Raw genomic sequence first — 22,825 nt, 5'->3', positions numbered from 1 at the left:
GATCCGCATCCGCTCCGAGTGAAAGGTACCTAAAGCTGATAAACATTTGATCGCATGAAAACAAATACATAATTGGAATAATTACTCTATTTTTATTTACTCTGTTTTATATTCTAAGAATTTATAATATCTCAAGTATTTCTATATAGCCCTTGAAATCACTGGTAAAGCTTATAGCCGCTGTTGTCAAATTACTGCAGGTTTTCTAATTTACACTTAATATAAAATATAATTAATATAAAATATATTTTCTTATCATTTATTACCGTAAAATGCATAGTCTTTCTTCAACCTAGTTTAATAGTATCATTCAGTGAGGGAAGTTTTAAATTACCTCTTTCGTGTAAATATGACTTCTCATTCTGTTAAATATTAAATCATAAATTCCAACAATTTCTTCTTTTTCAGTATAATTGAATACAGTAGTAAAATTTTGATCGATAATTATTGAACCCCAATGGTAAACTAATTAAATAACACTCTTCTAATGAGGCCTTCGGATTCTGAGCAAAATGCCATCTGTTGCTGAATTGAATAAACGTTCAGTAAACGTTCATACGTGGAGAAATATATAAGGTATACTTCTAAATTGCAAAAGGCTATGAAGCTGTCAACAAGCTTTACGATATGATAATGAAAATATACAGTATATATCCATAAATTCATATTCAGAGAAAACTATAGCTTCAAAATAGTCACTGAAAACCCTATACATTTCAGCCATTTATTTTAGTCTGAAAAGTTTATGACAGACAGCGATGTTTATCCCGATAGCTTTATTCAAAGATAAATGATAAAAGCTGCGCACACTCTCTCTAGTTTTCTGCGTAGGGAATTTGACCTTTTGGGGAAGCTTTTCTCCCCTTTGAGTAGTGTCTTGAGGGCATTCATGTGCTCGTCAACTACCCTTTTTCAAACTCAACAAGAACATTTTACCCGTTGCCTGTAATTTACGTAGCGGGAGGTTTATGGTAGGTACGTCACTTCGTAAACGTTATCTACCGGACGCATTTTACATTATGTTGTCTTGAAATAGAGACTTCGACCACAATGGAAAGTAAAACGGTGGAAAAATGTGAATGTTATATTGATATATGTTTTCCGAAATGTCAGGTATTCCGCGCATAAAGACATAGAATCCTGCAGGTAAGTTCAGTGACAGCTATAACAATGAATTTTTGGACATGGGGAGTTTAAACGTTTATGTAGGAGGGTATGATAATAAAGCGAATGAGAATACTGTAGGTGGCCTATTGATAAAGATCTTTCAAAGAGCGATATAAACACATCGCGTCGGCTCTTTATAAACTACCATATGAATCCACTGCTGATCAACTCGAAAAGTAGTCTTTTAGATTTAGTTTCTAACTGCAAAACTAGGTTTAGTTTCTAACAGCAGCAGTGAAGGTTATCAAATGTGTCAAATCTTGAACCATTGCAAGATCCAATTTTTTTGTCATATTTTTACAATTATCATTTAGAAGTAAACCAAGTCAGTGTTTCTCAATCTTTCTGAAAACAAGAACCTGTAAAATGATTGAAACAATTTGACAGACCTTTTGTGTCCCGTATTACGGGACATTCCTGTAATTTTATTTGTTGTGAGTTTTTTATATATTTGTCCCTTTTCTTCATTCCCGTTTTTTTAAAATTAAAATAAGTATATTTACTGAAATCGTGAATCACATCGTTTTCATAATATAAATTATATTATAATAATTATGGAAAAAATTATAAATATTCATCTCACATATTTGTCAAGTTTAACGTTTGTTCGCAAGTTGTTTGTGGAATTTTAATTATGATTGGTGATCGTGCCTACTTTTCTACATTGAAAATGTTTTTGGTGACAATTATCGAAGTCCCATATTTTACGGATTATTAATTAAGATCATATCATGCCGTATGTTTCGCAATGTATGGTCATCAGATCATCTCTGAATATTTTTCTTTCGTAAAATACATTTTTGTTTGCTGCGATTTACAGCACTCTTTATTTCTACACCCTTCAGCAATTTTAACAGTAATTAGCAAACTGCATTTAAAGCAATAAATTGCAAGTTTTTGACAAAATATAGTGATATCCCGTATTTAGGATCGCAATTTCCTGCATTCTCGATGATGTATAGTGAACCTTAGTATGAAGGTATAATTTTATTTGAACCCAATGTGGATATGAATAATATCAATTACAACGGGTGAATAATTTTATCAAGTCTGCCTGCGGACCAGCTATGCCATCGTCGCGGACTACCGCGAAAGATGGTTGAGAAACGCTCAACTAAGTGGGTTGAATTGTTTTTAGTAATAATTAAATGATTGCATTGTGTTCAACTTACACTTTTATTCACAATTCGAGTGGCATCTTGTGATTATAAAATGTTTGTAATGAGTTTTTGACCGCAAACTTCACCATAATAGCCTATTGTATTTCAGAAATGATCATCACTGGCTGCGAAGGTAATATTTCTTTCACGTGATTATTCCTCACGCAAATTGAATTTTTACCATATGACATGTGCATTCTGAAAAGTGTAATGGAGAAGTATTTTTTCCTCCACATAATTTTTTCATTTGTAATTTAATAGGAGTTGACCTTGTCAGTTTTGAAGACTATTTTTTCCTCATGTCCAGTAATTCTATTGATTGAAACTGTTTGTCTGCTTTATGTATGCAATTTTTTCCTTATTTTTATTTCCTCGTTTCAGTGAGAATAACAAATGTAGAAAATACAGAATTTTAAATAGTATTGGGAAAAATTACGTCATTTTAATTATTTAATTTTAAATTTTACTTGGTTTGGTTCGCGACTGGCGTAAGTTAGTATTTTCACATGTATCTTCATAGTTTTCTATATGTAGTAATTCTATTGATTCAAATTTTGTTTGTCTGTTTTGTTATGTATGCACCCATTTTTATTTTCTCGTTTCAGTGTTAAATACATATTTTAGAAAATAGAGAATTCCAAATATTGAGAAAAATTACGTTTTTTTAATGACTTAATTTTAAATTTTATGTAGTGTTTTCATCTCTCCTCCCCTCACAAATATGGAAAACAAGCCAACAATATAATCGAAATTAATTCGATTTAAAAAAAATAACAAGATCCAAGTGAAGGAATATTACAGGTTTTAACAAAAAATTATGTTTAGCATATATTGCTTCAATCGGGCAGCCTTAGTTTCTTAATAATTCCGTTTTTTTGTTTACAACTGCCGAACCAATGAATAAAATATATTTTTACACCATCAATTTTTTTCTGGTTACAAAACAAATTCTACAAAAATTCGATTAATCGATGAAAAGAATATTTTTAATTAACCACTAAAACTTTCAATCCATTTATTGCCCTGTTATTTTTCATTTTCACATGTATGTGACGTATTCATTTCCTCAATAAATTTCCCATGTTCAGAAAAACTTCCACGATTTGCCGACAGAACAGCAGTCGCCATCTGTCGTCAAAGATGTACACTAGAGGATAGACTTTTACCGTTTGATGGTTCCTATCCTCCCATATCCCGCCTTCTTTTTATGACAAGCATGTTTGTTTCTAGCAGTTTTCCAACCCAACGCCTTCCCATTTTCACACCAGTAAATCTCCTTATGACGTGAGCGGTGCATCCACAAGAGCCGGTCATGCTGCAGTCCAAATGGCTGCTAAAACTATATCGAAAAAACTTTAAAAAAAACGTCCAATACAAAGTGAAGTTTTTGAAAATATTTTGAAATTTAAAAACTGTCCTGTAAGTGGATAAAAAAAACGAAAAACTTCAAAGAAGATATCACAACTTTAACAAACATTGTCCTGAAAGCCGATTGTCAAGTAAGAAATTTTTAGTATTTTTTCGGGAAAAATAATCGAGTAATATATTTTTTTACAATTTTCTGAAATTGAAAATCAAGTACGAAATTTTTTAGTGTTTTTCTGACATGAATAATCAAGTGATAAATTTTTTATTATTTTTTAAAGTTGAAAATCGAGTAAGATATATTTTTGGTATTTCTTCGAGATTAGAAATCTAGTGATATATATATTTTTTTAATTTCTAAAGTTTAAAATCAAGTAAAAAATTTTTAGTATTTTTTTTTTCCGAGATAAAAAATCATGTAAGAATTTTTTTTAGTATTTTTTAAAGTTGAAAAATAAACTAACAAAATTTTTAGTATTTTTCCAAGATTTCAAAAAGTTAATTCATTATCATTAACTTCCATTCATTTAAGTGTTATTTGATGTTGTTACTGTGTTTTCGCCGAATACAATTTAAAATTTTTATATTTATATAGGAATTTCATCAATTGTTTTTACCATGTATAGAAAATTTAATTTATGAACCAAAAAAAATATGCCTGGTAAATTACTTTATATATTGGTGTTGAGATTATATTTTTAATAATTCGTATTATTGAGGAAAATCGTACAAGTAATTTTTAACATGTTAGTAATTATCGAATAATTAAGATTTCGATCAAGAATTTATTTTCTATATCCAAAGCAAATTTTTGAAAAAAAAAAAAGTGTATTTTTCGTCGATTTCATGTCAATTTTAACATTGTTCATAACGATGCTTCAAAAATTCCAAAAAAATGTAAAATAAATATTTTCATAGTTATAAAATAAATATATTTAACATTTTATAATTCATAAAAATTAAATTTTTATTTTTGAATTGGAAAATTCAATTTTATCTAATCTAATGAAAGATCTTATTTCAAAGGAAAATTTTTCTAGATATCTCAAAAAAATTTTCACGAAAATATAAGAATTTCTGATGGTGGAAGCATCCCTGAGAAATTTGGGCCACCGATCAATCAAAGATGGAGCTCCTAGGAAGGAGGGGGGAGGGGGGGGGCTCAAAAAGCGTTGAGATGCAAATGCATGCAAATGAAGCAGAGATCTCAATTTTTCTTTATTTTTAGATTTTTCCTCCCAAAAATTCCTCTCTTTCTCCGTCTCTCTTCTCTCACTCTCTCGCTCCCTCCATCACTTGATCCCGCGCACACACACACATCCTTCTTATTTTATTTTCTTATACTTTTCTCACCCCCATCAGCCCCTTAGGAGGATAAGAAGACACAGAAAGAGAGAGCGAGAGAGATAGGCTGGGCTTCCAGGCTAAACTCGAACGCCTCCTGTCACAAAAATGGCGGATTTTCAGTGAAATAGGGCCGGCGAACCGGATGAGGGCCGATCGAACAGTGGCTCCCCCGACGAAGCCAAAGCCGTGTGCCGAAATGTAGGGCGGGACCGTAAATGCGACTAAAAGGGGGAAGGGCCCTCACGAAAGGTGGGTCGATAACGCTCCTCACACACACACACATATATAAGCGAAACGCTGGAGGGGGCGAGAGGTGGACACACACACACACACACAGACATTGGGAATCCGTTGCTAAGGGTGGAAAAGATAGGGTGAGGGTGTCGCAGAACTAACGTTCCCGGGCCTTAGGGGGCCCCCCGGAGGGAAGGGGGGGGGTGAGAGAGAGAGCGATGTGGTGGGTGGGCTCACTGTAGAGAAGTGAAGAGCGTGGCTTGGAAGAGATGGATTCCGAATGCCCCCAGACGTACACCATCATTCATGATCACGATTCTTCAACTAAATGCTGCTGCAAAATGTTTTTAGTACCGCTCGCTGCTGGCGACATATTCGGTTTTTCTAAATAGGAAAAAAAAAAAACAAACAGTAGTTTGATGTCCGCGTACGAGCTCGGGTACCATCATAATTTAAAATTACGGCAAAAAACCGTAACAAAAATTACGAGAAGAGACTTCACAATGAGAAATATTAAATTGGAGACCCACAGAGCCTGATGTCGAAAATCGGAAAAAGTCAACCATCGGAAGGAGGTTTTGCATCTCAAATCCACGCTATCCTTATTGGTTCTCGTACGTCACGTGATCATCTCTTAAAAAAAAAAAAAGAAGCCGAGAAGTTATGAGATCGAGATAAAAAAAAAAAAAAATCTTGTAGAACCAAAAAAGACAATGGCCGATGATAGTTTTTGGTGAAGAAAAAGAGCAAAAAAAATATAACCCTGAAGGTTTCCGATGAAGAAAAGGTAAAAATTCTGTAGTCGATCATCCCATCGCAATAGGCGTGTTTCAAACGAACACACACATATATAGGTAAAAAAAAAAAAATATATTACATAGGAGAGAGAGAGAGAGAAAAAAAAAAATACACACAGACAAGGGTGCTTAGCATAGGTAATAATCGTTTCAGCAATGGGGTCTTGCTTTCAAACCTAGCGACATCTGTGGAGAAATCGCCAGTTCTGCAGTGTTGGTTGATCCGTGGCTGCAGCCTAAATATTTCTTTTTTTTCCAGCTCTGTGTCCGGAGGTTCTGCCTGCGAGAGATTTTTTCGGTATTTTTGTTTGTTTGTTTTCTTTTTCGATATTTAGGGGCAAAAAAAAAAAAACAAAAAAAAAATAAAAACGGAAAATTCGTTGAAAGATTTCTATTCTAGGTTGTATTTTTGGACACGGCGATTTTTGTACCGCATCGAGAAGAGAAGCTTTTTGCCGCATTACATTAATGGAAAATCAATGCCAGCCATTTGCCGCCACTCTGACGCTCACCAAAGGTAAGCGATACGGTTTGTTATTATTATTAAAACTCGTGGATTTGGTGGTATTATACCATTGATGATGCACTCTTGAGCATGCTTTCTTTATATATACGGCCGGTGTACCGATTTATTAACCGATCCAAGTCCCATCGGTGATTATTGTATATAAGAAAAAAAAAAATTTTCTCAACATGCTGGATCCATTGACATGGATCGTGTGTGTTTTTATTTTTTTATTTATTTTTTTTTTTTTTCTCGACCGGCTTATTTTTTAACGTCGTCCGCAAATACTGTGACATACACATGTTTGAAAATTTCTCGTATAATACATCGCGTTTGTTTTTTGTATCGCATATTAGTCGAATTTTATAAAATATATAACCTGCTTTGCTAAAAAGATGTATTATTAAAATTGATATTATAATAACGTATATCAACGATCCGATCGTGATTGCAAATTTTTAGCAAATATGATGTGCAAAATGGAAATACAAATATGGTCGTTCATTTTTCATATATTTTCATTTATTTTTTGCTTAGTTTGCAACACAAAAATCGAAATACAGTAGGCTAACATAAACTGCAACTAACTAATACTGTTTACGTCTCACTTCTTTTGTAAAATTATCAAAAAATATTTTCAGTTTCGAACTCAATAGATATTTAAACTATATTTTAGACTGAAATATAGGAAATAATGTTTTTAAATATAGTAAACATCTGGATATACTGATATGCCCATATGCTCAGTACTGGGAAGCTATTTATAGTTTACTTTTTCTATGAAAATTATCAGAAATTCTTTCCGTTTTGTACTCAATAAATATTCAAAATATATTTTAGACTGGGAAACACAGAAATGATATTTTTAAATATGGTAAACATCAGTATATATTATTATACCCATATGATCAGTACTGAGGCAATTTATATTTTACTTTTTCTATCAATTTTATCAGAAATTCTTTCCTTTTCGTACTTAATAAATATCCAAAATATATTTTAGATTGTGAAATAAAGAAATGATATTTTTAAATATGGTAAACATCTGGACATATAGATATACCAATATGCTCAGTACTGAAGCAATTTATCTAAACATTTTATTTTAGTAACGATATAAATCCCTCCTCGTATATATATAAATAAATATTTAATTTTCAATTTATAAATAATTGAATTACAAAGAAGAAATGTGTTTCAATCCGATATAATGATATTTATTTGTAAAATGTATAAAATTTCAGACTTAATCGAATGTTATACAAGTTATTTTCATAGTTCGATAAAAATAAATAGTTGTCTTTAAAAGATAAGACTATTATTTAATAGAAATAGTTAAGGTTTTTCTAATATTTACTAATTTATTGTTGTGAATAATGACGGACGAAATATTTTGAAAGTTTAATACTTTGGGAAACGAAAAAGCATGGTTATTTTGTTATAAAAAATATGTTATTAAAATTTAAACGAAAATCATGATAAATTTGCGATTTCGTTCTTATTCGAAGTACAGAAAAAATATCTTATTGCGAAAAATTTATATCAAGCGGCTTTTAGAATTCTATTTGAGTGTTTTTGTTTCCAAATGATGAAGAGGAAATGCCTAATTATTGGCCGGTGACCAATACAATTTTTATACTAATTATAATAAAAATAGAAGAGATAGAATCACACACACTGTGCTAAATGTATGATGGGAAATGCTTGATAATTATTATTCGTGGGGTATAGAATTTTTCAATACTCCAATAGTGTATTATTCCGAACATATCCTGTGTATCTGTGATATACACCCGTAGGAGTATTTATACAATATCCGGTGGAAGAGATGTTCTTTTCATGCGCATTTTTTCACTATGTATTTGGTATCACAAAATGGACTTTCATTTTAAATTTTTGTTGTGGTCATGAAAGAGAGAGACGGTTATTTTCCATCAAAAAAAAATCTAATTTGCTGTTGGGGAATCTTATATACGCATACCTACGAAAATACCGTGAAAAACTGCATTAAAATCGACTTGAAATTCTGATAGTAGGAAATTTCTGTTCACTTTAAGAAGGCATAGTGAATATGAATGAAATAAGAATGTGCATTAATATACGAAAAAAAAAAAACTAGATGTGCACATATCGAGTTCTATGACCTCTGCCATACACTCTTCCTTTCTCCCTCATTGAATTTTATTTATACTGTGATATTCCGAATGGCTGTGCCTTTTTTGTTATTAAGGTATACACCCTAACTGAATGCTTATGTTGTTATTGATCAAAAGTAAATTGAGAATGACCAAAATTTCCATTAACAGAAAGCGATATTGAAACTATCATTATCATTGCAACATTGCCTCTAATTAAGAAACATTATGCTGATCCTAGCTAATGATGTTTGTCATGGATGCTTGAATGGGAATAAGTCCTAATGGATCCAGTGATGACTATGTGTCTCGATTTTTATCTTTTTTTGCGCATTTGTCCATTACGGCCCCAATTTTTTTCCCATCTGATAAACTATCACTGTTTCATCTGATATCTTACTCATGAACTTTGATCATGTGCATAACTTGTGTGGCAGGTGTAAAAAAATGAGGAAAATAGTATGTAGCTATAATCTGTTTTCTAAACATATTGTTACAGAAATATAATGATAGTTCTTGACTATTAGGGTTGCCCCCAAAATATCATCTCGATTATTAGCATCATCACTTATACAATAGACATCATCTGTGTTGCGGATTTCGCATGTTGGTCCCAATCGAAAATTATTGGGTAAATATATGGATCATATACATCAATAGAGAAATACCAGAAGCCGTAATTCATAATTCAGCAACACATGTGAGAAATCCTAACGCAGTATAAATCTATTTATACTACGTTTATATGCAAAAAATTGCACGAAATAAATATTTATGATTACAAAATTTACATGTATAATCACCTCATATTTTCGGCATGAAAAATCAGTTTATTTCTTCAACGTGTTGTACTGGTTTTTTTTTAAGATATGCAAATTAATATAAAAATATTCGGATATGAAAGAAAACAATATTTCGTAAAATAATGCAAAAGTCTGATCTGTTTTTTTACGCTTTTTTTTCGAAAAACAAAGGAATAATATTTCTTTAAATTGAGATTGTGTATTGGGAAAAATCAAAATAATCACCATTTTCATTATTACAATTTTTTATCATCCACTTTATTCCATTATTATTATTGTTATGCTTTAATAATATGTAGCATATAACCTGTATGCGGTAAGCTAATTTCTTAAGTCAAATCATGCATACGACGCTCTACCTGTGTGGTAGAGGTTATATATCGATTTTTCTGATGAAAAGCCCCACGTGACTACCATAAACCAACCCGATTAGTCTATGCATAAATAATATCACGTGATATAGAAAACCAACCTGACTGGAGGACTATCAATCTTGTGAGAATAAATGTATGCAAATATTTCCTACAAGAAGAAAAGGGAATCTTTTATGTCCCTTATTTTTGTTTTCTAATGTAATATGGAGCTTAGTGTTGCCTCGTAATAATCATCAACTCACATTTATTATCAACAATATTCATTTTGGTGAGTGCATAATTTTATTTTTTTGAAAGAGTTTTTAATTTAGGATATTTTTGTGTCTTTTCACTAATTTTAAATGTCTATTACTCATTTTTCAGGTCATTTTGAAATGGAACATCTTTCTGCAATATATATCTTCACTTCTTTATATCCAGATATTACTTGATTTTTCTGCTCAAGACAGTATATAAATGGCTATCATTTCCTGATCAAGGTGAGAGCTCAATTTCTTCCATCTATACACATCCACTTTTTCCTTATATTTTGATACAAAAATGTATATATAACACCAAATGAACACAAACCATGGAAACAGACACATTTCAAGTAAATATCTGTTCATATTGCTTTTTTGTGATTTTTGTACTTGTCAATCTGGTCACACATCATATTTTTATTCACACTTTTATGACACTTTTCCACATAACAATAGTCTTATTTCTATTTCGGTTTTTACACAAAAAACATAGAAAAAAACACTTCTTGCTGAATACTTCAATTCAAATACTTTTAAAAGCAAATAAATCCATGAAACTACAGCCTTAATAAGCATGTATTGAGAGGAAAACAAAAATTTTATACATATATATATACTTTGCATTATACATTAAAACATGCCAGGGTAGGTTAATATCTAGGTTTCTACACATAAACTAATAAAATGCCCACTATATGGAATTATTATTCAGATCAAATAAAAATACAAATACAAATACAACGCCACAACAGGCATAATGCCCAACGAGGTGGCTGATAAGAAGATGCCCATAAAAATATGGATGTCATATGTTTCAAAAATACAGCAACCCAATTAAAAATGCAATTAATCATGTGATATCAAGATAACTATCATTCTAAAACTCAAAAATTCGTTCAAATTACTGAATAAAATTGAATTAATAGTTTTTTTATACAAAATTTCATTGATACTGCACTGGGTTTAAATATACACCTGTGTAAATCTTATCACAGTGAACTCATTCTGTATTTTTCATAATAAAGCTCAGTTTCACAAAGGACCAATATTTATAACGTTTTTTGGGATAGATCAACTTGAATTATAATATATTTTTTTGGCAGAAAATTAAGTAAAAGCTGCTGCAAAATCCCTTCTTACTTTATCAAAGCAATTTTTAATGCAATTCAAATCACAGACAATTCCTCAAACAAAATTCACTCGACTGATTGTAACAGACTTAAGGGCAAGTTAAATTACCTTAATTACACAAATAAATTTTAAAGTATAAAATTATCAATATATATTCTACAGTTATTTTGAAATTTATTGACGGATTAACTTTAATGAGAATCAAAGCATAAATATTTGTTGTAATTATTCAGCTTTTGTAATAGGGGAATGTAAAAACCTCTTATAGTCATTTGCATACCTTGAAATTAATTTAAGGAAGTGAAATATAATTCAAATCAGACTAATGACCATATCAGTTATCCATGAGGCAATACTGTAACCATAACAGCATTGACAAAAAAATATGAAATAGCTTTAAAAATGATTGAAAATGCACAAAAGCCTTAACAAGCAAATTACTCTACCAGGTGGCTGAAAAAAAGCAAAAAAAAAAACCTCCTCATAAAATTATGGATTTTAAATGTATGTAAAAATTCACACACACATACACAGCAAACCAAAACTACCCAAAATCCAATACAAAAAACCAAAATACTTTAAAAGATTCCCTTAACGATTCTATTCATGAAATTTTTAATTTAATAGTTAAAAAGAAAAGATGAGAGAATCGAATATCAAACAAAAATCATTTTAATGAATATCATAATTTTATTGAAATTAACAAAAGATTTAAACAACTAATAACAAAGAAATAACTATTCTATTCTATAGTGTTATCCTATTTTTCTAAACATTGTGCTAATAATTATAAGCATTAAATTTGAATTATAATTAAACTTTATACGTAATTAGAATACCTTCTCAATTTGAAATTTTTATTCACCAAAATTCCTTGATTAAAAACACCAGCTCTTTCCTAAGTACAATAAATGCAATGTGAGTAAGTGCATAGAATAGCAAAAAAAAACTGTAAAAATATTTTTCCAAAATTAATTTGAATGTGCTAGAAAAAAAAATCTATTGTAAAACAGGTTTCTTATTCATTATATATTCATTTTTTCCCACAAAAACAATGTAATTAAATCATAAAATCGTTTACCACACCAAAATACAGCCTGAATATGCATAATAATTTCAAAATTGTTTGATCATGTTATTACATATCCTATTAGTCAATACAGTAATACTCACAGAGGTGGCAACCATCTATGTGGACTGCTGCCTAAGTTACTAAATGAAAATGAGTTTTAATTTTTACCAGAAACTCAATTTGAAACACCCACAATATCAGTAAATTGTAAAAATTAAGAATAAATAAGAAAGTTAAAGATTGATGGAACTTGACCCGATAAAATCTTTTTTAAATTGAATTTTGAGCTGTATAAAGAAATACTTACCAAACTGAAATACAGTATAACAACACTGTCTCAATAAGAGTTCATTTATACTGTAATTTTATTTAAGGGACATAGGCTATTGCAAATACAAATACAAACACAAGGGCCACAACAAGCAAATTACCCAATGAGTTGGCGGAAAAAAAGATGCCCATAAAAATCATGAAATGTCAAATCTAACTATAATCTCTAATAAAGAAGTTTACTAAACAGATTTGTTTCTGAAAAGGTATTCACATAAACTGACTAGGGAGTAATTCACTAAAACGTTATGTATAAATTAATTTTACTGTAAAAGTTACGTAAATAGTTTTATTAAAATGAAGGAAAAACTAAACATTGTTTTTTTACCGCTTTTAATGTATTTTCGAAAACCCTTATCAAACATCAAGTTTCAATAATATATATTTCCAGTTTCAAAATTTTCTCAAAGATACTGAACAAAAAAACTGTGAAATATTAAGCAGTGGATTTACCCAATAAAACAGAAAGAGTAGATAAATGCCAAAATATATTTCAATATTTTTAAGATTCTTTTTTTGTGCGTTAAAACTAACCTAAATTTCATATTACTTTATTCAGTTACAAGAACTCAAACCACTCTCCTAAGTTAGTAAAACCAATTCTCGAAACTGATATGTTGATTTAAACAATTTTAATAGCTGGAAAAAACATAACCATTGTGATAACAATGCCAAAACATAACCAATAGTTTTGATCCATAAAAAGATAACAACCATTGGCAGACTACATTAGTTACCACACAGGTGCTACTGTGAAACCACCTTATAACTCAAATCAAGTACATGTCCATAGCTAGAGAAAAAATTATAGTTCAACCAATCAGTAGATACCTGTATAATCAAAAAACGAAAATTCCCTATTTCAACTGCTAATCTGTAGAGAATGAAAATGAAAAATCAGAAAAACAGAAAAGTAATTGTCAATTGATTGTAATTAGGTTGATAATGTAAATAGTACAATCTATAACATTTCATTTTGCAATAGGGTTGATTAAGATTACTGACAAGCTTTAATATGTATACAGAATATACAGCCCATTTTTTAACAAGTATTCAATAAACTTTGTTTAATGACAATCAACGTTAAACAAATCCTGCCCAGAACAGTGTGCAATTGATATCATTTTCAAAAAAAGAAATGCTTTTCAAATAATTATAGCGACAGAGTAGATACTATTCCCTAATAAGTTGCAACATTTTTGAAAACAGGCAATAATGATCAAATGATATGGAATTTTATAAATTACAAGTGTTTAATAAACGCTTTATATAGCTTTTGTAAAGTATATTTTGAATTTAATCCAAATGCTACTTAATCAAAAACTGTATCTCCTGTGAGGGAAAACTAATTTCATCATTCTCAGAATATTGTTCGGCTCTGGAGAAGCAACTTATTCATTAAACAATGATAGGTCATTTGTATACTGTTTTCTCAATTCCAAAAAGTCTTCACAATTTTCTGCGGTCAGATTATTTCACTAGTTTACAGTATAGTGGGACATAAATTAGATTCCGGAAGCATGTAGATCCGATTTTCCAAACTTCTCAGATAAAATACTGTAGTTGCACAGTGAGTTTCTAGGTGCATCTCTGTAAAAAGTTTTGCACTCAGTAATAACTTAGCTTTAAATGCATATATAAAGTCCACAACAGGCACACTGCCCAACATGGTGGCTGAAGAGAATAAAAATTTTAACTATTTAAAAATTAAAAATATTTAAAGGTGGATGAAACAGGAATCGAAAAATTAACATTTATAGCTAGTGTTTCCTTGTCCATTATCATAGTTTACAATAATGCACTACTTCCTTTTTCATTCAGCTCAAACTTTCTTTTGCAACACAAATGATTAAAAAGAATGTTTCACAAAACATAATTATTTATGTATCCAATAGAATGCACAGAGTTAATTTCAAGATATTTCAACTGTTCGCTAAAAAGCCATTCCTTCAACAATTTCCTTTTTATTTCTATAAGGTTTATCTTAAGATCATGTATCATTATCTCAATTATAGTAAGTCAGTTCATATACATATGTGAAATTGAGAAGAATGTTTTAAAAATTAAAAAAAAATTCAGCTATTTAGCTCCACTCTATATTTCTAACATTAGCAGATATCACCGTTTAACATAGTAACTCACGTAAAAATGTTCTCATCCAGTTTATGTTTTGTTTTTTCCTTTCCACCGTAACTGGGCATATGCCTGTTGTGTGAAATAATAAAATAAATCAAACCAAATAGACAACACTAAAATATTTAGTCTCATTTTTATATGAAAATGAAACAATTGTATTGTATATAAAACAATAGTTTTTTTAATTTTAGTACAATTCAATCAAATAAGGTTTTGTGTTAGTGCATAATTGACAACTCAGAAAAGGAGTTTGGCCAAAAAAATATGTTACCAAGAAAACCACGTTTGCTTTTGTTAGCCAACAACAAGCTCAATAGTTTGGATTCCATCCCTGAAAGACAATGTTTTACATTTGTGTGAACAATTAGATACTTTGCTTTATAGCTTTCCAAATTATAGAAAGATAAAATTTTGAAATGCAACTCACGACTGTGGTAAAGGATAGATTGTGTTATGAACAAAACATATTCATGATGTTACCCCGTTTCAAAAGAGCTGATAGTGGTTTATATCTTTGTAATTCCAAAAATACACGCTTGTACAATATTTTCAAACTTTAAAAAATTAAAATGTTTGAACCCATTGGAAATACCCATGTTTAATGATAGAAACCTTTCCAAATTGATAATTTTTATATAAATTACTTGGATAAGAGATAAAGACCTGCAGTAAAGTGTAGTAGGTATATTAAAATAAGTTAGTGTAATTATATTAAGCTTAATAATTTTCGATAACACTCCAATGAATGCTTTAACTCACTATGAAGGCAATAAGAGTATTAAATCTCTATCCTTTTTACATAGACATTTAAAAATAAGAAATCATCACCTAAAAAACATCTATAATTAAGAATAAAAAAATGAAAAGTAATTCTTGAGAAAATTTTTTGATACAAGAGATAAGTTTCAAGAGATAGAGGAGATACAATATTCAGAGAGATACCAAAACAAAGATACCATGGTTTTCAAAAGATACCAACAAAGATACCATGCTTTTCAAGAGATACCGTGCTTTTCAAGAGATACCAACAAAGATACCATGCTTTCCAAGAGATACCAACAAAGATAAAATGCTTTTCAAGAGATACCATGTTTTTCAAAAAATACCAACAAAGATACCATGCTTTTCAAGAGATACCAACAAAGATACCATGCTTTTCAAAAGATACCAACAAAGATAAAATGTTTTTCAAGAGATACCATGTTTTTCAAAAGATACCATGTTTTTCAAAAGATACCATGCTTTTCAAGAGATACCATGTTTTTCAAAAATGCCATGCTTTTCAACAGATACCATGTTTTTCAAAAGATACCATGCTTTTCAAGAGATACCATGTTTTTCAAAAGATACCACGCTTTTCAAGAGATACCATGTTTTTCGAAATATACCATGCTTTTCAAGAGATACCATGTTTTTCAAGAGATACCATGTTTTTCAAAAGATACCATGCTTTTCAAAAGATACCATGCTTTTCAAGAAATACCATGTTTTTCAAAAGATACCAACAAAGATACCAACGAGACTGTAAAGTTAGCTTAATTACACAACTACGTTACTATATGTAACTTAGACTATATACACTGTGTCAAATGCAAATGAAAATGTATCTGATGTACAAAAACGTACTACTATGAGACAACATTATAAAAATGAACAATATTATCAGGTTCAGTTCTGTAAACTAAAAAATTTAATCGTAGGATTCTCAACTGCTATGGGATCATTTTTAGTTTATCACTTGAAAAATCTGCAGTAGAATATAACATAAGGGAGTTACATTTGTGCAGTGGATAGTGAAGTTCTGGTATATCACAGAATAATAAAGGATTCATACAGTATAATGGACACAATCCTCTGTGAATATGACTTATGGCATAAAGCCAAACGTTTTCAGTCGAAGCTATTCAAATTAGATTCTAAAAGCAGATGTTATTCATCTTCCTTCTAGCAACAAAGTCTTGAACTGCGTTTTAAAATTTCTAAGGAAAATTATTTTCCTCCATTCTTTTTGCTTTGCTGTATTGTGTACTGAAATGACGTCAGATCTTTAAGGAACAGAAGAAAAATGTCGATTTGCATTTTTTTCATTTGAACATCAAAAAACCTCAACGATTTTGGAAAAAATCGACTGTTTCGTTATTAATCTTCAAATCGCCATGTATTGTATCAAGTTTTCCTGGTCTTAAATGTTAGTATTAGATTTTTTTCGAGGACACGTGGGGAAGTCTTTATCATATTTTCAACATTGTGCTGCTATTGGCGGTGTTGGACCATCGGTGACGTTTGGTGCTTTGTGTATTCTAATGTGCAATCATCCAACTTATATTCCTTAGGGAATTTATAATAGAACTTGAGTGAGTAGGCCTACATCATTCAACGGTCATTGTCCCAGCATAATAATTATTCCATAAATGTCAACAAAATATCAAAAAAACCAAGTGGTTTCTAAACTTATCAACTTGGAAATTATTTTGGCCTGGAATTTCAGTGAATTAGGTAGACGATTGATTCTGCTATTCATTTACAGCTCTTGCTTCAGAATAAGAGGAACTAAATTTCTATATTTTAGAGCTGTTCAGTTGGGTAATTGATAGCACACATTCTTGCTATATAATGCTTTTGCCTTTACATGTTTTTATGTCATTTGAAATTACAACGTGTCATCTATACAGTTCAGGTATATATATAAACAAACCAATAATGTTATTCATATCTAAGAAATTCATTCCATTTGATAGAAAATTTTCACTACTTACTCAGTTTTATAGGTGCAAAATGGGATGATAAAATGGTTTCAATGACAAAAATTAGTCTCTTGTCATGTATTCCAATTTTTTCCCAAGTTGGGCGATTAATCCCTTGAGGGGTAGTGATTTCACAACGATATACCATCTGTTCAAAAAAAATTTTCTCAGGTGGGTGGTGATTTAAGAGTGGTTAATTAGAAAAAATATGTTTTCTAAGATTCAATAAAGCTATTAGATGGCAGCACAAAATAATTTACTTTTTTCATTGACTTAAATGTGAACAAACTTTAGCTACAGGAAGGTGAAAGCTTTTTTGATTCTCCTCATTTACTCTCCAAAAAATTTGATCAATATAACCCGGACAAAACTTATAAAATTTTCAGCTACATACTCTCTTATTTGCTAAAATCATAAAAGCAAGAAAAATTATTGGTAATTTCTATATTTTATTTTCAATGATTTTAGTGGTTTCACGGGTAAACCCCACCCTACTTAAGAGTTAAGAAGTGTGGAATTTTTTGTTACTAGGCTATAATATGATAAGCTTGCAACTGAGGAGATTGTATTGTGTGTGTTTGGGGAGGTTGGGGTATCCTTCCCTTTTTCTGAAGAAAAAGACAAAATGCAAATCATCCACCCACGTACCAGTGTACATAATAAAGATGTGCCTTTTGTAGTACCAAAGAGAAGACCCGCTGAACAATTACTATGTGCAGTACTTGTAAAGTGCCACTGTGTTCTTATCAGCAGGGTACGGTGTTCTTATCATGTTTTCAGAAGTATGTGGTTTCTGAAAGTAAGTTTGAAGGTAATAATATGAATGAATGTTGTATACAAATGTTTATTAAATAATTCTAGATAACTTTCTGTAATTTATGATTTTACTTCGTATATTTTTTTATGTTAGTACCGGCTGATACAAAATCGTACGAAACCGAATCAGAATAAGTACCAGATTCGTCGTTATATTTTTTAATAACCTAAAATTTTTTGAAAATTTTCAATTTTTATAAATATTTACTAATTAAATGATTATTACTATATCCATCCCTTTGATATAAAATTAACATCTTGAAAATTCATCTATATCATGGTGTGTAAGGGTGTTGGTATACAAGGGCACTAAACAACCACCCACCTTCCCCCTCAGGGATGCAAAAAAACAAAAATTCTCACCATATTTCACATTCATAAGGCCCAGACATTACATTTATCAAGTTATTTCATTAAATATTGCAGAAAATAAAAAGCGCCCCTCAAAGGATAAAAACAAATTTATCTGTGCCAGCACATGAAAGTTAAAGCTTTTCCTGTTATGTTTTGCATTGTCTTAAACAAACAATAGCTAATAGCTAGAGATAATTATGCCATTTACTTATTTTCATTAATGAGAATTCTAACAAAAATCTCAATATTTATTCGAAAATTTTCAAAATAAACAGGTATTTCGATGCAATTTCTGAGGATTCAGTGAATTTTCAAAAATGTTATCTTTTTTGAGACATCCAATCAAAAATAAAAATATTGTCCTTGATCGGGTGTCAAATCCAGTTAAAATAAGAAAGAGAATACAACTCATAATGAATTTTTATTGTGAGTGTTTGTGGCATAAAATTGAATTGAATAATTCATTGAATTATTCCTCTTATCCTTATATAGGCCTACTGAATTCTATAAAAAAATATCGACTTCAAAATTCCTTAGAAACATTTTGTAGAGAGTTAGGATGTGATTTACTTGAATTGCAGTTTCAATAACGAATGAAGAAACATTAACAGTTTCAAAACACATAAAATCAAAAATTTAGAAATTATTTGTAAAATTTTTACAAAACGAAGAGAAAAAACTCATACTCATAAGAGTGCTTAAAAATAATTCGATTATTTAAAAATAGTGGGACAATACAAAATAGAAAAATACAAAAGTATAAATATACAAAATACCAGAAAAATTATATCTTAATTAATAACAAAAATAAAAAAATATTTAAATACCAATAAAACCAATTTGAAAATTTATATTCACTTGTTAGTCGCTCACAGCTGGAAGTCCTGCAACTAAGCCTGTTGACATTTCAGCTTCCACCTATCATTTTCAGGTCGGAACCTTTTTCTGCCATCTACCTGGAGCGGTAGACAGTCCTCTGGGTGTTATTTGTGAACGCTATTTCCTTGTGCTCCCCCAGGAACGTTTTGTCAAGCTCCATAAAAAGGACAGTACCCTGGCCATTCAACCATCCTTGCAGTTGTGCTGGAACTAAAATGACTGGTTTTTTTATACATAGGTTATTCTTGAGCGTCTTCCTTCTGTTCCACTCAAAAAGCTAAACGGTTTTTTTTTTCCTTTCCATTTTAACTTCACAAAAGTGCCCATAAAGTGCGTGTCATGATAGTCTCTTTTCTGGTAAGCAGGGGATATCCTTCGCTATTGTTCGCTTTTGTCGGGTGTACATGTTGAACCCTGTTACAGAATCGACGTTCCTCTGTTTGCTAATACAACGAGAAAGATGAATTTTTTGAAAAATGTTGCTTTTAGCAAAAAAAGAAATCCAAGTAATCTTTTAGTACTACCTCTGTACGAGAATCTGATGTTTTTATCGCCATCGATTCTTAAATTACCGATTGATTTGATTGTTGTTTCCATCATCTTAATGAGATTGCTAAATATATTGTCTAAAATAGGGTTCTTTACCTTTCTGCATCCAAGGGCCACATCAATAAATTCGTGAAATTCCTTAGAGCTACACTTGTGTCGAGTAAATAGGGTACAACAGGAGGGGTGAACCGCAAATATTAGGTAGTTATTTATTAATTTGCATATTTACAGCTAGCTCAGTCTGAAAGTTTTGTCCAATAAGGAGAAACAGGACCAGTCAGTCTCTAACGCAATCTCAGGCAAACACCGCAACTAGTAATTTCTGAACAAATTTAATTCAAGGTGTCACCCCACGACCAATATTGACAAAAAAATTTTTCTCTGATGAACTTTATTACACTATTTTCCTATTAGTCTAAATTAGAAACTAGTCAATAAAAATTCTGGTCAAAATTTTAATCTTTCTGTAGATACTTCGAAATATCAATCATTAGCACCAATGCAAGCGAATGCCAAAAAAAAATGAATGAGAATTCCAATTCCAAGCGTCAGATAGTGGAATACTGTGTTTATTATTAACTAATCAAAGTATTTTGGTGCGCCACTGAAACATCATCGGTGAGCCACGGGGGTCAAAGCCCTTAGTCTAAAAATATACAGGGTGATTCTATAATTTCCCTTGCTGCATTTTACTGGCGAACAGTTTATCCTAGAGGCATACTTCATAAGATGAAGTATCCAAATAACGTGTTACGTCATTCATGTTGCAAAGGGTTGTATAGTTATCAACATATAAAAATTAACTTTTTATTCGGACACCCTGTCCTCTAAAGCCCAATTAGAAAGTTGTCGCCCTGTCTATTTTGGGCCAACAATATAATTCCACGCTTCTAAGTGCAATATTCGCTGAGATATTTGAATTCAAAAATTGGAGAAAAGATGGGAGAGAACAGCATAAACTAACAAACTTTTCCCTTGTTTATGCCGTTCTTTCCCAACTTTGCTTCGATTTTTGAATTCAAATATCTCAGTGAATTTTACCGTGGCACTTTAAAACGTGGAAGAATTTTTGTTGTTGGCCTTAAGAGAGACCAATAACTTCTAATTAGGTCTTTAAGGACACGGTGTCCATATAAAAAGGTTTTTTTTTTTTAAATTTTATAACTATGCAACCTCTGACGCATCCGAGTTCCACACGTTATTTGGATAATTTATTCAATTGGAAGTATGGCTCTAGGCCAGTGTTTCCCAAAGTGGGCAATATCGCCCCCTGGTGGGCGATGGAATGGTTCAAGGAGACGATAGAACCTACCGATTTAACATAGGATCCTATGCAAGGGCGTAGCGAGGGGGGGGGGACTTGGGGGTCTGGTCTCCCCCCCCCCCCCGAAATGTGAGAAAATGACCGAAAAAAGGTTAAAAGATGGCCAAATCTAATGTTTTGTCAGTTTGGTCCCCCCCCCCGAACGAAATTTCTGGCTAGCCCCTGATCCTATGGGTTTACTTGAGTTGGAGGGCGATGAGAGGAAAAGATTTCTGATGAAAGGGGCGATGGAGCAAAAAGCTTGGGTGACTATGCTCTAGGCTCAACGTTATGCCAGGAGAATGGCAAGGGGAATTATAGAATCACCCTGTATAATTCCATGTTCTAGTTCTTCTAAGACCTTTGCTATTACTTCAATAAAATTGATCGAATGCGTATGGTGCTATATTTGAGATATTCTTAAGTTTTATGAGTCTTTGAGTTGTTTAGTGGGATTATTTGTTTTGTTTTTTCAAGTTTCTTGTTATTCAACAAAAGTCGGTGGGGGTCTAAAGGTCACGTGTTAATGAAAATGTAATTTGTTAAGAGACATCAATTGTCATAATTGCTTTTCAACTGCTTCCAATGAATATTCAGAATAGTTCTGAAATATTAACAAGCATTTCATGTTAGTTATTACGAGTGTCTCGTATAACACGTTTGATGAAGAAAACATCTCTTTCCCTCCTTTTAAAGGTTGCAATTGAATACAGGCGTGGTAAGCATTACATAATCACGCACGCGTTTAGCTTCAGTTATACCTTTCTCCAAGTGGGTGAGGCACTTCCATTGCTTTTCCATTATTAATAGCAATTTGCAACATGAGTATTTCTCCTGGGACACCAAATTGAGAAAATTACTGTTCTCGTTTTCTTTTAGTTTCAGGCGACTGATTCAATCAGTCCTTTCTCCTCTACCATTCAATCAAGTCTCTCTTTCGCCGCGATATATTTTAATATTAAAGTGTTCTTTAAGATCCGGTTTGAATGATGCACTATAGACTATAACATTACCTAATCTTTAGAGCTGACGAGTACAAAGAATGATTCAAATTACTTAAACTATGCAATTGGAATTTTAAGAATGTTGCTTTTGTGAAGAGCTTCAGGATAACTTTAATTCATGGTTGTTATCAACTAGTCCATGATATTGGGGATATTTTCTTCTGAATCACTTTATAACTGTCTTTTCAAGGATTTAAAACTTATAAAGTCAAGAATAAACAGATCACAGTTGATGATACATTTCATAGTAATGCACAGCCGCAGTATCTTTTTATCACACCAGGTTCTATCTGTAAGCTTGAATTATTTTCTGGCCTGTTTAGTAAGTACTGATTTCAGTTTTGCAACTTATAACCAAGCCATCATCTATTTTAGTGA

General features: G+C 31.2%; 1 protein-coding gene across 4 annotated transcripts in view; it reads left to right on the top strand.

Moving 5' to 3' along the window:
• The first annotated feature begins 3,627 nt into the window (after positions 1–3,627).
• Positions 3,628–22,825, top strand: part of LOC149073494 (homeobox protein Hox-B4-like) — a 164,872-nt gene continuing 145,674 nt past the window's right edge. The window contains exons 1-3 of one of the 4 annotated variants that reach the window (XR_016194534.1): positions 3,628–3,826; positions 6,471–6,587; positions 10,251–10,366. The gene's annotated coding sequence lies outside the window, so the exon portion shown is untranslated. Of the gene's footprint in view, positions 3,827–6,067; positions 6,588–10,250; positions 10,367–22,825 lie in introns of those variants that run through there. The other 3 variants (XR_016194533.1, XR_016194532.1, XR_016194535.1) reach the window with 3 other exon arrangements.

The sequence above is a fragment of the Pholcus phalangioides genome, unplaced genomic scaffold (genome assembly GCF_987345545.1).
Source record: "Pholcus phalangioides strain wild (caught in Gottingen) unplaced genomic scaffold, Ppha-v1.0 ptg000017l_1, whole genome shotgun sequence".
Classification (NCBI taxonomy): domain Eukaryota; kingdom Metazoa; phylum Arthropoda; class Arachnida; order Araneae; family Pholcidae; genus Pholcus; species Pholcus phalangioides.
This window is presented reverse-complemented; position numbering and strand designations above follow the sequence as displayed.